The following is a 13,845-nucleotide window of genomic DNA, read 5'->3' as shown; positions in this document are numbered from 1 at the left end:
CTTGCCTCTCACTGGAGATCCACCCAAAGACCAGCCACTCTGCTCCCATGCTCATTAAAAGACCACTGTGCACCCAGGTAAGCAGTGACAGTTTGAAGCTGCTCTGCCTGGTCAGGGACATTTCCAGAAGATGTTGGAGAAGGGGAAGATGGAACCTCTGACATCTGGCAGATTCTCTGACAGGGAACTGGAGGTTCTGGTCAAGGGGTTCATGGAGAGGAGAGAAGACCTCTCTCTGCAGGAATGGCAGTGAAGGCTTCATCACCAGACCCTGGCAGTTTGCTCTGAGATCACCCCTCAGGCCAGTACCATCTACATGGTGTGGGTGGAATGGCCAGCAATGCCATGAGAGGGTCGACAGCCTTCTCTGCTCCACTACACACTTCTCTCTGTCACCTCACACTCACCGTATCTCCATTACTGCACCTCCAAAACCTCGGGGTCTGCCTCTTTCACTGTTGTTTCCCTCACGCACTCTCACTTACCCCCTGCCTCCCACACCACTAAGCCCACAGGGTCACTGTGTTGCCTCGTCACTCCTTTGGGGCAACTCACCACATTCCGACCCCTTGTACCAACACTGACAGCCCTGCCACGGACTTTCATCTCACTCAATCCCTCCTTTTCTCACTTTACAGAAGATGACACCCCAACAGGGCAGCAAGAGGCAGTATGGCGGGAAAGGTTCCTTGCCCCATGTGAGGAGAGAATCCTGTCTCTCAGAGGAGAAGAATGGGGCTATTTCTACTGGGATGAATTGACTTCCATATCCTGCCAACTTTGTCAACACTGCCCTTCATTTCACTGCAACTCTCAAACTAACCCTGCCATCAGTCTCGGTCACAGCTCACCACTGCTAACCCCTGGCTGCTACACCTTCTTCCTCATTCTTCTGCCTTGCAGATATGGCCAGCATCCCCATCATCTCTGTAGTGAAACACTATGCTCCCCCAGAGGCCTCCCTCTCAACCTCTGGTAGTGGAAAGTACCGAGGCCTAAGAGGAAACATTGACAAAGCTGCCTCCTAACCCCCCCGCCCCTCTTGCAGAAGTGAAGATACTGACACCTCGGTGGGACCGTTTCACCAGGAAGTCTGAGACCACAGTTTGGTGAGCACGTCTCTGCAACAGCTCTACAGCCTAGGAAGGAACCCCTTCCTAGGATCCTGGAGGATTGCTGGAGCCCAGGCACCTGCTCGACCCCAGGCTGGAGAGGATCCCACGGTGTAAGCGATCTGGAACTTGGTCCACATGTACAGGGAGGAACAGGAGAGACAGACTGCTCTGTGAGAAGCAATGGCCCTCATTGCTCAGTGGCAGCAGGAATGCAGGGAGGTGTGTGGCTGTCCATCTGGCTCCATGGACAGGTTTATAGCTGCCATGGAGAGCGAGGTCTGCTAGGGAATATGTCCAGAGCTGTTCTCCATTGCTCCAGCCACTGGTGCTCAGCACCAAAGGCAAGGCAACAGGGGGATGAGCGACCTTGAGCTTATTCTATGTGCCCTCTTCCTCACAAGGAGACAGGGCACTGCCTTGAGTCACACAGGTCTGTCATTTAAGATGAAGATATGGGGAACTTTTACTTCACTCTAAAAGATGTAGAATTCACGGACACAAACAGTAGTGAAGGCTTGCTCTGTAAACTTATTCAAAGCTAAAAAAAATTAGATTTTTGATAGACAAGGGATTCAAGGTTAATAGAATAATAATAATTTGTTGTAGATAGTGACGAAGGATGCTGTAGGTTACAGAGAGACATAGATAAGCTGCAGAGCTGGGCTGAGAGGTGGCAAATGGAGTTTAATGCGGACAAGTGTGAGGTGATGCACTTTGGTAGGAGTAACCGGAAGGCAAAGTACAGGGCTAATGGTAAGATTCTTAGTAGTGTAGATGAGCAGAGAGATCTCGGTGTCCATGTACACAGATCCTTGAAAGTTGCCACCAAGGTTGACAGGGTTGTTAAGAAGGCATACAGTGTTTTAGCTTTTATTAATAGAGGGATCGCATTCCGGAACCAAGAGGTTATGCTGCAACTGTACAAAACTCTGGTGTGGCCGCACTTGGAGTATTGCGTACAGTTCTGGTCACTGCATTATAAGAAGGATGTGGAAGCTTTGGAAAGGGTGCAGAGGAGATTTACTAGGATGTTGCCTGGTATGGAGGGAAGGTCTTATGAGGAAAGGCTGAGGGACTTGAGGCTGTTTTTGTTAGAGAGAAGAAGGTTGAGAGGTGACTTAATTGAGACACATAAAATAATCAGAGGGTTAGATAGGGTGGATAGGGAGAGCCTATTTCCTAGGGTGGTGAGGGCGAGCACGAGAAGGCATAGCTTTAAATTGAAGGGTGAAAGATATAGGACAGATGTCAGAGGTAGTTTCTTTACTCAGAGAGTAGTAAGGGAATGGAACGCTTTGCCTGCAACGGTAGTAGATTCGCCAACTTTAGGTACATTTAAGTCATCATTGAACAAGCATATGGACGTACATGGAATATTGTAGGTTAGATGGGCTTGAGATCGGTATGACAGGTCGGCACAAGATCGAGGGCCGAAGGGCCTGTACTTTGCTGCAATGTTCTATGTTCTATGTTCTAGAATGTAGACAAGGAATTGGAGCTGAGACCACGGCTGATACAGGCATGATCTTATTGAATGATAGAACACTCTCAAAACAACACTGAGTCTCTGCCAGGTCTCCCCACCCCATGAACAACAAACCCCTCACTATATCACCTCCATCCATCGCTTCTGGCCTGGGACTCAGTAATGATAATAGGCTTTGGGATAATTGGGGTTCGAACAGCAAGCACTGCCATCTCATTGGCATTACTGTTCAGTAGAATTACTAGCCTTTGGTTGACCTGTAGCTCTTGATGCCCCCTGGCATCTTTTGGACTGGGATGGGGGTTGAAGGACCAACACTGGCCTGCCATATGTTTCACCGGCACATAATGCAGTGGGCTATCCTGGAACAAGGTAAGACGGGGCTCTTCCTGGCTAGTAATCTAACAGCGAGACTCTCAATACCTCCATGACTTTGTAACCAATGTAATAACATAAAGATGCATTTGAAGAATGAAACAAAAATAGCACATCAGAACGACTCTTCTCTTAGTTCAGCACATTGTTTAAAATTTCCAACACTGTAATTTAATGGTGTATAATTAAATAGAATATATTGGATCTTCTATTTCTGTTTGTTTGTCAAATGAACTAAAAAAAGACCGTTTCAAATCTTTAGTGGTAGAAACAACAAAATTGACAAAATGCCAGTTTCTATGGAGCCTGTAAAAGCTCCCAGTACAATTGTTGGACCATTTCCAGATAAATCCCCACGAATCTTAGACATTATTATATTCTTGCACTGGAAACATTCACCAATATTTTTATTAATAGACTGTCTTCCACAAGGTAACTACAGGAGACCAGGTGCTTTTAGTACTGTATTAATGGTTCTCCTGTTGCGTTGAAGACTGGAAGTTCCAGTTAGTAATGTTTTATAAGGAACGGGATAAGGCGTGGTTTTTGTGACGGGAAGTGAGAGGATTAATTCATTAATGAACAAATTTGTGACAATCTTTTACCCCTGGAGCTTAGCTGTATCCGTTCTTTTGAGAGTTCTTTAATTCTTTACTCTGCGTTTGGCACATTCACCCTGCAGTTCAACTGCATGTATTCAGAACACCCTCATTCAATTAAATCATTTATTTGGTCCTGCTATTGGATGTATTGAAGCAGATTCATTGAATTGATAGCTGAGTCTGTGTACAAAGAGATTTATTTATTTAATGAATGACTGCCAGCTTCCTCCTCCTCTAGCTATACTGCATTTTTAGATTTTTTTTTCAAAATTTAATTGGTTGCTCCCAGAGAGCAATAGAAATCTGTTTTAAACTCACACAAAGGAAGATGGCTATGATTGCTCGAGGGCACTGATCTTGCCCAGGGACATCTCTGCAGGGATTCTTCAGGATGGTGTCTTAGGCCCAACCATCTTTAGCTGCTTCGTCAATAATATTTTTGCTATCATGAGGTCAGAAATCTGAAAGTTCACTGATCATTGCGCAATTTTCAGCTCCATTTGTGACTCTTCAGGCACTGAAGCACTCTAGGTCCATAAGCAGCAAGGTTTGAGCTGATAAATGCCACGCAAGTGCCAGGAAATATCCTTCTCCAGCTAGAGAGAACCTAATCATCTCTCCTCTTGATATTCAATGGCATTACCATCGCCAAATCAAAATACTGTCAATGACCATTGACCAGAAACCCAACTAGGGATATAAATATTACAGTCACACATATAGATTGAGGGCTAGGAATTCTGTAACTCATCTCCTGGACTCCCCAAAGTCTGTCCACCATTTACAAGACACAAGGTAAAAGTGCGATGGAATACTTCCAGCTTGCATTTTATAAAATTCATTCATTGCCCATCCCAATTGCCCTTGAGCTGAGTGACTTGCTAATCCCTTCCAGAAAGTGGCAAAGCGTCAACCGCATTACTGTGGGTCTGGAGTCACATGTAGGTAAGGATGACCAACTTCTTTCCCTAAAAGGACATTAGCAAAACTGATGAGCTTTACGACAATCAACAAAGATTACGAAGTTACTGTTATTTTTTAAAAATTCCATCTCTTCATGGTGGGATTGAATCTTTGTCACCAGAACATCAGCGTGGGACTCTGATTTACCAGCGCAATGATGTTACCTCTAAGTCACCGCCTGGGTCAATGCAACAATATTGAAGAGGTTAGAAACCATCCAAAACAAAACAGCCCAATCGATTGACATGCCATCCAGTATCTAAAACATTCACTCTCTCAATACTCTGCTCACAATGGCAACAATGTGTACAATCCACAAGATTTACTGCTCACCAGAGCTAACAGCGTCTCCCAAGTCCTCAACCTCCGGTGCTTACAAGAATAGGGGCAACAGGCACATGGAAAACCACCACTTCCAATTTCTATCAAGCCATACTATCCCAACTTGCCATTCCTGATTCCCAGGATTTTGATCCGGTGACAGTGAAGGAATGGTGATATCTACACAGCCGACCATCTCCGCAAAAAGGTCAATCAAATATGTAAGGCCTGACCTCCCTCTGACAAAGCCATAACACTGATCACTTAGTATTGTATATCATAAACATTGAAATATTGCTTTTTTTATAATGTAATTGGAAAATTTTTATTGAAGTATCCAACCATTCATTAGCTGTTATTAGTGTTACATTATATTTCTGATCTCATGTGGAGACAGTGGCTGTTCAATTTTACAATGATTTCACCACACTTGCCATGGGCTCAGCTATGTGTCAACTTTGGCATTCATTGAGTGCTGTGTGAATGAATGAATGCCCTGTTAGCCGCAGCCAGGATGGTTTGTTTTGGCAAACATGTTGCCCATAGAGACTGTCGTCTTAGTATCACATGTTGATTGAGTTTCTTTCTGAAGCTGTTCCACACCAGCTTAAGCATATCTCACAGTCTCAGCCCAGTTGCTCAGTGCAACCATTTATTAAAAAAAACACACATGCTGTAGCTCTCAACTTTACACTTCAATCCTGGGACTGCCTGCTCTAGCTTCTATTTCTGCTGGTGGCACAGAGCATCATGTTAGAATTGACTGGTTTTCTTGTTTATGAGAATGGTTCAAATTAGTCTCCTTTTGCTATTTACTGCAAACCTCACAGTACTCACTGAAACAAATTTGCTGGAAACAGGGCCAAAACTATTTTGATATACTGAAAATTGGATCTTTGTTGCCTGGATTACATTAAAACCAAAAAAATAAATAAATCAAATAACATGCTCAAAGAATTATACTGTCTGGTCAAAAATAGGCCGTTGTCAGATCTATTTCTTTTATTTTTAGTTCTCTGTTGTGTGGCTTCTGGTAACTCCTTTACCATCATCTTTCTTTGTTCTGGATATCTTTTCCCAGTGATTTACTTCTCACAAGTACTGCAGATTGATCCATATGTGGCACATTTCCTGCTGTCTGTGAATTCATGTGGTAGTCCACAACTCTTACAGTGTTTTTATCTGGTGTTCATTCTTACTGCATCAACCCTGCTGCCTTTCCTTTGGCTTCATTGAAAGCCAGCTCTTTGTGTAGTCAGCATCTTCATCTTGCTCTTTCATGTGCTTTGACAGTGTCAAAAGCCTATGATACTGTAAGTTTGCCTTTTCCAATGAGAGCTTGTATTACATCATGACATGCACAGCCCAAGTGAACTGAACTACCAGCCTTTCAGCTGGGTGCAGTCCTCAAACTCATCCAGAAATTATCAATAAGCTCGCCTGAACCCTGCCTCAGGCTTTGAGATACATAGCGGTGGATTGATTTGACTGGCTGGAGATGTATGCTGAATTTCTCAAAAACATTTGCGTGTGTTTTTTGCTGACATCCCACTGATCAGCCAGCTATTAACTTAATCCAATTGTTCCCCTCATGCATACAAAATGATGAGGCTAATCTTTTCCTCTTCACTAGCTCCTTTGTAGAAAAGTATTGAATGCCAATCTACACTTAAGTTTAGACATTTCAAATGCCTCTACAAATTTGAATTAATTGTAGTTTGGAACTGTGTGATCATTACTGCACTGGTGACCATTTGGATTTTTGCATGATTCACTGCTTTCATCTTGCTGACTAATTCAGATTGATTTTTCTGAATCTGATTCAGCATTATACCCCTTTGAAAATATTTGGGCTTTACTCAGGGATACCTACTGTAACTTGATATGCTTAAATATTCCTAAAGGTGCAAAATAATTGTCTTTTCAAAGGTCTCAAATTCGGCAGCTTCACCAAACGTGTTTCTCAGATCACACCATATGCTGCGGACTGAAACATTGCTTATTCGGTACTCAAGCTGCAGTGCAGTAGCAAGTGGTTGCATTCGGTGTGATAATGTATGCTACAAGTCAGGAGTGCGATGGAATACTCTCCACTTGCTTGGATGAGTGCAGCTCCTAGGAAGCTTGACACCATCCAGGACAAAGAAACCAATCCTGAACAGGTTGATTTAAAAAAAAGGCTAAATAACAAAAAAAGACTTCTGCATGTTAGTTTCAAGTTGGAATGCTGCTTACCTTCTGATACATTACATCTGATACAATGAGCTACCGGCCCAACTGGGATCCTGGGGTAGATTCACAGCCATGAATTCCTATTCTTGGTGTTTGTCTAAGTTACGGATATCAAATGAGGAAGGGAACCCACACAAAGTCTTTGGCGGAAGCTAAGCTCAGCCCTGATAAACAAAATAAGTTTATGACATTTCTGAAGAACAGTCATATTGGACTCAAACTGTTAACTCTCTCTCTCTTCACAGATCCTGCCAAGCCTACCGAATTTATCCAGCACTTCCTGTTTGTATTCCAGGTTTTATTTTTATAGGTTTATTCTATGTTTCTTAATAGCTAGTTAGATTAGATCTAAGATGCATTATAGTTTCATGTGAGACATCAAGCTATACTTAAGATAAATACACATTACTGTTACTGAAACCTTCTGTACACAACAAGACAACACACAGTTTAGCTTCTCTCAGGAACAGTTTGTTTATGTCTTTTCAGGCACTAACTGCCACACACAATAATATCCACTAAGGATTGGAAATTGCACTTTGATGCATCTTTTTTCATGCATGGCACAGCCCAGGGGTCTGAAACTTGTGGCTCTGAACCCATGTGGAGTTAATTAAGGTGTGTTCTTGATAGATTGAAACTCCATTTTGATGTAAAGAAAACAAAATATATTTTTAAATTCTTTCTGAACATTAAATGATATTTTCTAACATGCAAAATTGACAACTTCTTTCTAAAAGACCTTCAAAATATTTCTGAAATTTTCTTCTGGCATATTTGTCATTGGCCCATATCTCCAGTCTCTAGAGGAGGAGGAAAATAAGTTGGGAGATAGAAATCAGGACACCGTGGAAGTCTTACCACATGGACAGACGTGGCTACTTTCAGGAAGTTTAAACTTCCAATGGGTTGATTCCCTGCTATTCGGGACCCCCAGGGAGATTGAAAGACGGAGGATGCTGTAAATCAGGGAAAAAAAACAGGAGTTGCTAGGAAAAGTTCAGCAGATCTGGCAGCATCTGTGGAGAAAAAAAAGTTAACATTTTGGATCCAGTTCGGAGGAAGGCACATGGAGACATTCAAAATAATCAGGCCGTGTCAACATGATTTTGTGAAAGAGAGGTTGTGTTTGATAAATCTGTTGGAGTTCTTCAAGGAGGTAACTCATGCCATGAATAAAGGGAAGCCAGTGGACATACTGTGCTTAGATTTCCAAAAGATACTCGATAGGGTGCCAGGTCAAAGGTTATGAAAAATGAAAGTTCCTGGCCTCGGGGGTGGCATATTGGCATGAATAAAAAGTTGCCTTATAGAAAGCAGAGACTAGGCATAAATAGATTTAGTTCAGGTTTGCAAAATGTGATGTACAGTGTGCTACAAGGATTGGTGCTGGTACCTTAATTCTTTACAACGTATACAAGTAATTTGCCTAAAAAAGGAACAGAAAGTACAGTAACTAAATTTGTTGATGACACAAAGATCAGTTGGAAAGTAAGATGTGAGAAGAACAGAAGAAAGAAGTTTTTAAAAAATAGATTAAGCGGGTAAATGTGTAAAATGTGGGAAAATGTGAAACTTGGAAAGAAAATGTTAAATATCATGCTATCTAAACAATGAGAGATTGCAGACTTCGAGATGCTGAGATATCTGTGCATCCTCATGTACAAATCACATAAGATTAATATGCAGGTACAGCAAGTAATTTGGAAAGCCAAGTGCTATCATTTATTGTGAGCAGAGCTGAATGCAAAAGTAGAGAGGTTATACTTCAGTTATACAGGAAACTGGTGAGATAACATCTGGAGTTTGGTCACTTTATTTGTGGAAAGAAGTAAATACATTAGAGGTATTTCAGAGAAAGTTTACAAGACTAACAGAAAATATTGATAAAACTGTGAGCTGACAACAACTGCAGAAAGAGAAACTGAGCCAACGTTTTGAGTTCAATATGCCTTATCTTCAGAACTCTGAAGAAGAATTTTATTGGACCTGAAACTTTAAAAATTTATTTCTCTCTCACTAGAAGCTGTCAGACTTGATGAATTCCTGTAGTATTTTCTGGCAATTGCTGGAAGCATTGAAAAATTGCATGGTTTTGGAGTCTCCAAAGTTCTTAGGAAATAAACTGGAGCTCCTGGATAAGGAAATGAAAACGACAAAAAGTTATCTCCAGGGTGTTAAGGATATCCTCCACACACATGTTCAGGCAACTATGGAAGAGGATAGCCATGGTGATCTACACCAGAAAGTCAAGATCAATCTTCAAGTCTCAAACTCACAACTTGATTGTTGCTGGTGGTGGCACCATTTACCAAGTATCCTTCTTGCATCCCATTTTCCTATCATAATCTTCTAATTTAGAAGGTATATGCAAGAACCTATATATTTTTTGCCATTCCACATGCCACCCAACACCCCCCCCCCCACCCCACACCACTGCAATTTTCACCCCCACATATATGCAAGAATATGGACAGGCAGTTGAGGAAGAAAAAGTTGAGAAACAGCTCAAACACCTTTGATGAGATCCTATACAGCACCAAAACAAGTGGCTGCTCCATTCCTGCTGTTTCCAGTTCAGGCAGCAGTTTGTGTGCTGACTGCTCAGTTATAGGCGTATAGTGTGCACCCAGTGCTAGGCACACAGTGATTGCATGCCTGATCTGGGCTGCAGATGCATGAACAATTAGCACACAACTTAAAGCCAGTCTGTTCCCCTTAGAAAGAAGGTTTATTTCAACATTGCTGAAGCAGGCACTGGAAGTCAGTCTTGAATGGAGTTTGACCAAAGAAAGACTTAGGAATGGCACAATTCAGCACAGACTGGCCTTTAAAGATTTCTTGATACAGCATCAGAGATTTTAGTGCAGGATCTGGGCAGGAGGACTGAAACACTCCAACAGGAGGTCAGGACAGCCGCCAGGCAGAAACTGTGAAAACAATCAGACCAGATAGCCATCATGATCATTGCCAGCAATTAACCTGGCAAACATGCCATAAAAATTCAATGACCTCACACAAGAGTTCAAGGTCAGTGAATACATCTTGAACTGTGCGTCTTTCAACTACTGAACCTCTAAGCTCATAGTTCTTTCAATTCACAGTATTGCCACCACTCGCTTACTAATAATCTCTCCCAAACACAATTCATATCTAACCTTCACAGTTTCACCTCACCTTCCTACGTCTAGCACTATGTCAAGCCTCAGACACTCCTCACAGCTCGCACAGACTGTCAGTTATTTAATCATAATACATGTATCAAGACATCCGTCTCACTGGGGCAGGAGAACCACAGAAAACAGTGCCTAATCATCTTCAGCAGCTATCCCTTCTCTCAAAGAAGCCAACTTTCCAAAAGCTCCAGTAGACAGAATATCCACAGCATCTAGGAGTGTGTAAGGATGCATGAGCCATGACTGCCCCCAAGAGAGAGAGTACACATCTGCATGATCCTTGGATAATGGTCACATACAACTTGACACGTGGAAGAAGTGGAAATGTGAATGCTTGACAAATGTCTCTGCCTATACCATACTAGTGGGTACCTTATGATCATATGTGCAAAACTTGCTAAGCCCCAGGCTCTCTCAGCTTCAATAATGTTATTGGTGGTGAATAAAATGACGTGATTTACTTGCCCAAAAACTGCATCTGTCTCCTTTTGCAACAGCGAGCTCAAGCCCAAGAAATGCTAGAAAAGTCTCCAGCTGGTGTGCAATGAAAGAAATTCAACATCGCTGCTCCCTTGAGAGCCAGAGGTATAGTGTGGCCAGCAACACAATGTGAATGGCTCGTTCCACCAGCAATTCAGAGAGAGAGCTCATTGTCCACCTGAAGAGACAAAGTTATGAAGTCAGTGGAACAGTGATAGCTGAAGCCGTAAAGTCAGTAAAAAAAAAATTCTGCAGATTTTAGCAACCATTGCCTGCGTAATTTTGAAACCTGAAACATTTAAAGAAAGCACCGGGTACTTGCAGAATCATAAGAACAGCCATTTAAAAAAAAATCAACTAGTATCTAACCTGAAAGTAGTTTATCCCTTTAGATGATAGCTTTAGAGAGCACAGTTATGGGCACAGGCAGTTGCTTCCTGCTGCTGAACGCACGTTTACCTGTGTGAGGTGAAACAAGGGCATTAGTTGGTACATTAAGCCCAAAAATGGCACCACTGGCATCCAATCAATGTGGCACACAGATTGTCATCATGAACTGTCGATGTTACAAATGTCTGGTGGGCCTGGTCTGCATATGTTCACACCCACACCAAGATGACACCCAGTCTATTCAGGGTCACATGTGCGCGCACACACACCAGGCACCATTTTGGACTTTAATGGGTATGTGCAGCAGCAAAATAACAGCTGCAAACAATCCTAATTTCTCACTCTAGGTCTTTCTACACTTGGCTAGGATTTTGAGGAGAACATTTATTGTCTCTTTCATCACTTCAGACAAGATAATAAACTAAATTACTTTCAAGTATCACATTTCTTAATCGAGGAAGATATTTCACTAGAATCAGTCAGGATATTTTCTTTTGCATTAACTTGTAGATTGCAAAACACGTCATGCTCTCCAGTCTGCTTTTTTCCATTATAATGAGTTTGACTTTTAACAAAAAGCAATAGAGGAGAAAAGTTTCTGCCAGAAATCCATGTGTTTCCCAGATGCTATATAATCTGCATGTATAAATACAAACAGGAAGTGGGAGGATGGGATGGGGAAGGTTTGTATATGATGGCTGAAAGAAACTGAAGATTTAAGTGAATGAAAGCACACAAAAGGACCATGGCATTTTACATTGTTAAGAGGAAATAAATGGCATTTTATTAAATAAAGCTTATTTCAATGTCTGCGTCTTAGGTCAAATCTGCTATTCAAATTTTAGATACCAATCAAAATATACACAAGAAAAACCACTTCGAAACATGCACCCTTTCCCTAAGATTTCTTTCTTGGTGAATTGTTTGCATGGAAGATGATTGTACAGGTAACTTAGCAGAAGCTTGCCTTGTCCTTATGACTGTAACCACAATGTACATAATGTGTAATTGAACTGATATCACACGGTTCAGCAGGGAATCCTCCAATTCAACTCACATCGGCCATGAATTCAACTAATCAGCCACATGTTGTCCACCTGGACTATTTTCAGGATCATTGGTTATTTAAGTTAGTCTGATGAACTGTGAGTACATAGCAGAATTTGAGTGTGACCAAGACTAAGGTAAACTGACATGAACCAAGGGAAGGTACTGACATAATGGTAATGTCAGTGGGCCTTTCAGTTAGAGGTTCAGCCTCATGCTCTAGGTTTCAATCCAAGTGTCAATTAGTGAAACTTTATTAATAAATCTGAAAATAAAAGCTAGTGTCTTTAATGGTGGTGACAAAACATTACTGATGGTTTCGTTTTAAAAAATACATCTGATGAATTATTTTGAGGGAATAAAACTTGCCATCCTGCTCTGATCCAAATCCAGACCCACAGTGACCTGACTACCTCTTTACTGCCCTCTGAAAGTGGGATGAATAGCCCACTTAGTCAAAAAGCAATTAAGAATGGGCCTGGAGAGTGATATACACGCCCCAGGAAAGAATTTAAAAGAAACAAAACCTCAATCAAAGACTGTTTTCTGGGACCAGGTCTTATTGATGCCAGGATAACTTAGACTGTACTAAATGAATGGATACAAATGTGATAGAGCTATTTCCTCCATCTCCTTCCACAAACTGGAATCCTTATTTGTTCTTTACGAGCCTGATCCATCCATGCAGCACTGCCGCTGATGATCAAAATCCACACTGGACAGTGTAGATCATATCCAGTAACTCAGGATCTACCTTTCATACGTTGACAATGAAATCCAACATACCAGTTTTAGGCACCTAAGGTATTGAGTATTCAACGTCCAAGACCTTAAACTCAGCATCAAGGTCATGGTCTACAGAGCAGGCATGCTCCTCACACTCCAGTTTATATCTGAAACATGGACCATGTGCAGTAGTTGCCTCAAATCCCTGGAAAGTTATCACAAGCGCTGCCTTCACAAAATCCTGTGAATCCACTGGCACGACAGGTGTACCAGGCCAGTATCAAGGCACTGGTCACACATGACCAGCAGCGATGGAAGGGTCCCACATTGTCTGACACATGACTCCGTTAACAGGTGCTCTACTCTGAGTTCTGTAATGGTCAGCCATCACTAGGACAGAGGAAGCAATACAAGGACATTCTGAAAACATCCCTAAACAAATGCAACATCTCCATCAACTCCTGCAAATTGTTTGCCCTGGGACCAATAACCTGGGGAAGAGGCAATACGCAAAGGCACCAACCACTTCGAGCATCACTGAGTGGAGCACACGGAGGCCAAGCATAAACAGCAGAAACAGCATGAAGAATCCAGAGTGTCCCATCCACTGGCCTAATCAAGCACTGCATGCGCTTCCTGTGGCAGAGTCTGCAGCTGCAGGATTGGCCTATTCAACCGCGGAGGAACCCACCATCTCCTGGGCTGGAAACAAGTCATCCTTCACTCTGAGGGACTACCAAAGAAGATCAGTTTTGTTAATGGGTGTTATGTAGCTCCAGTCAAAGCAGCAAGGTCAAGCTGGGAGGTGTGTTGCTGATGAACAGGTTCACCTACAGTTGACTGACCTGGGATATTTGAAGAGCTAGCAAGAAGAAAACTAAAACAAAAAAACATAGAAATAATTGCTCTGTAAGACACATTGAGTGCTATCA

Source organism: Stegostoma tigrinum, chromosome 1 (genome assembly GCF_030684315.1).
Source record: "Stegostoma tigrinum isolate sSteTig4 chromosome 1, sSteTig4.hap1, whole genome shotgun sequence".
NCBI classification, from domain to species: Eukaryota; Metazoa; Chordata; class Chondrichthyes; order Orectolobiformes; family Stegostomatidae; genus Stegostoma; species Stegostoma tigrinum.
The sequence above is the reverse complement of the archived record's forward strand: the minus strand, read 5'-3'. Positions refer to the sequence as shown.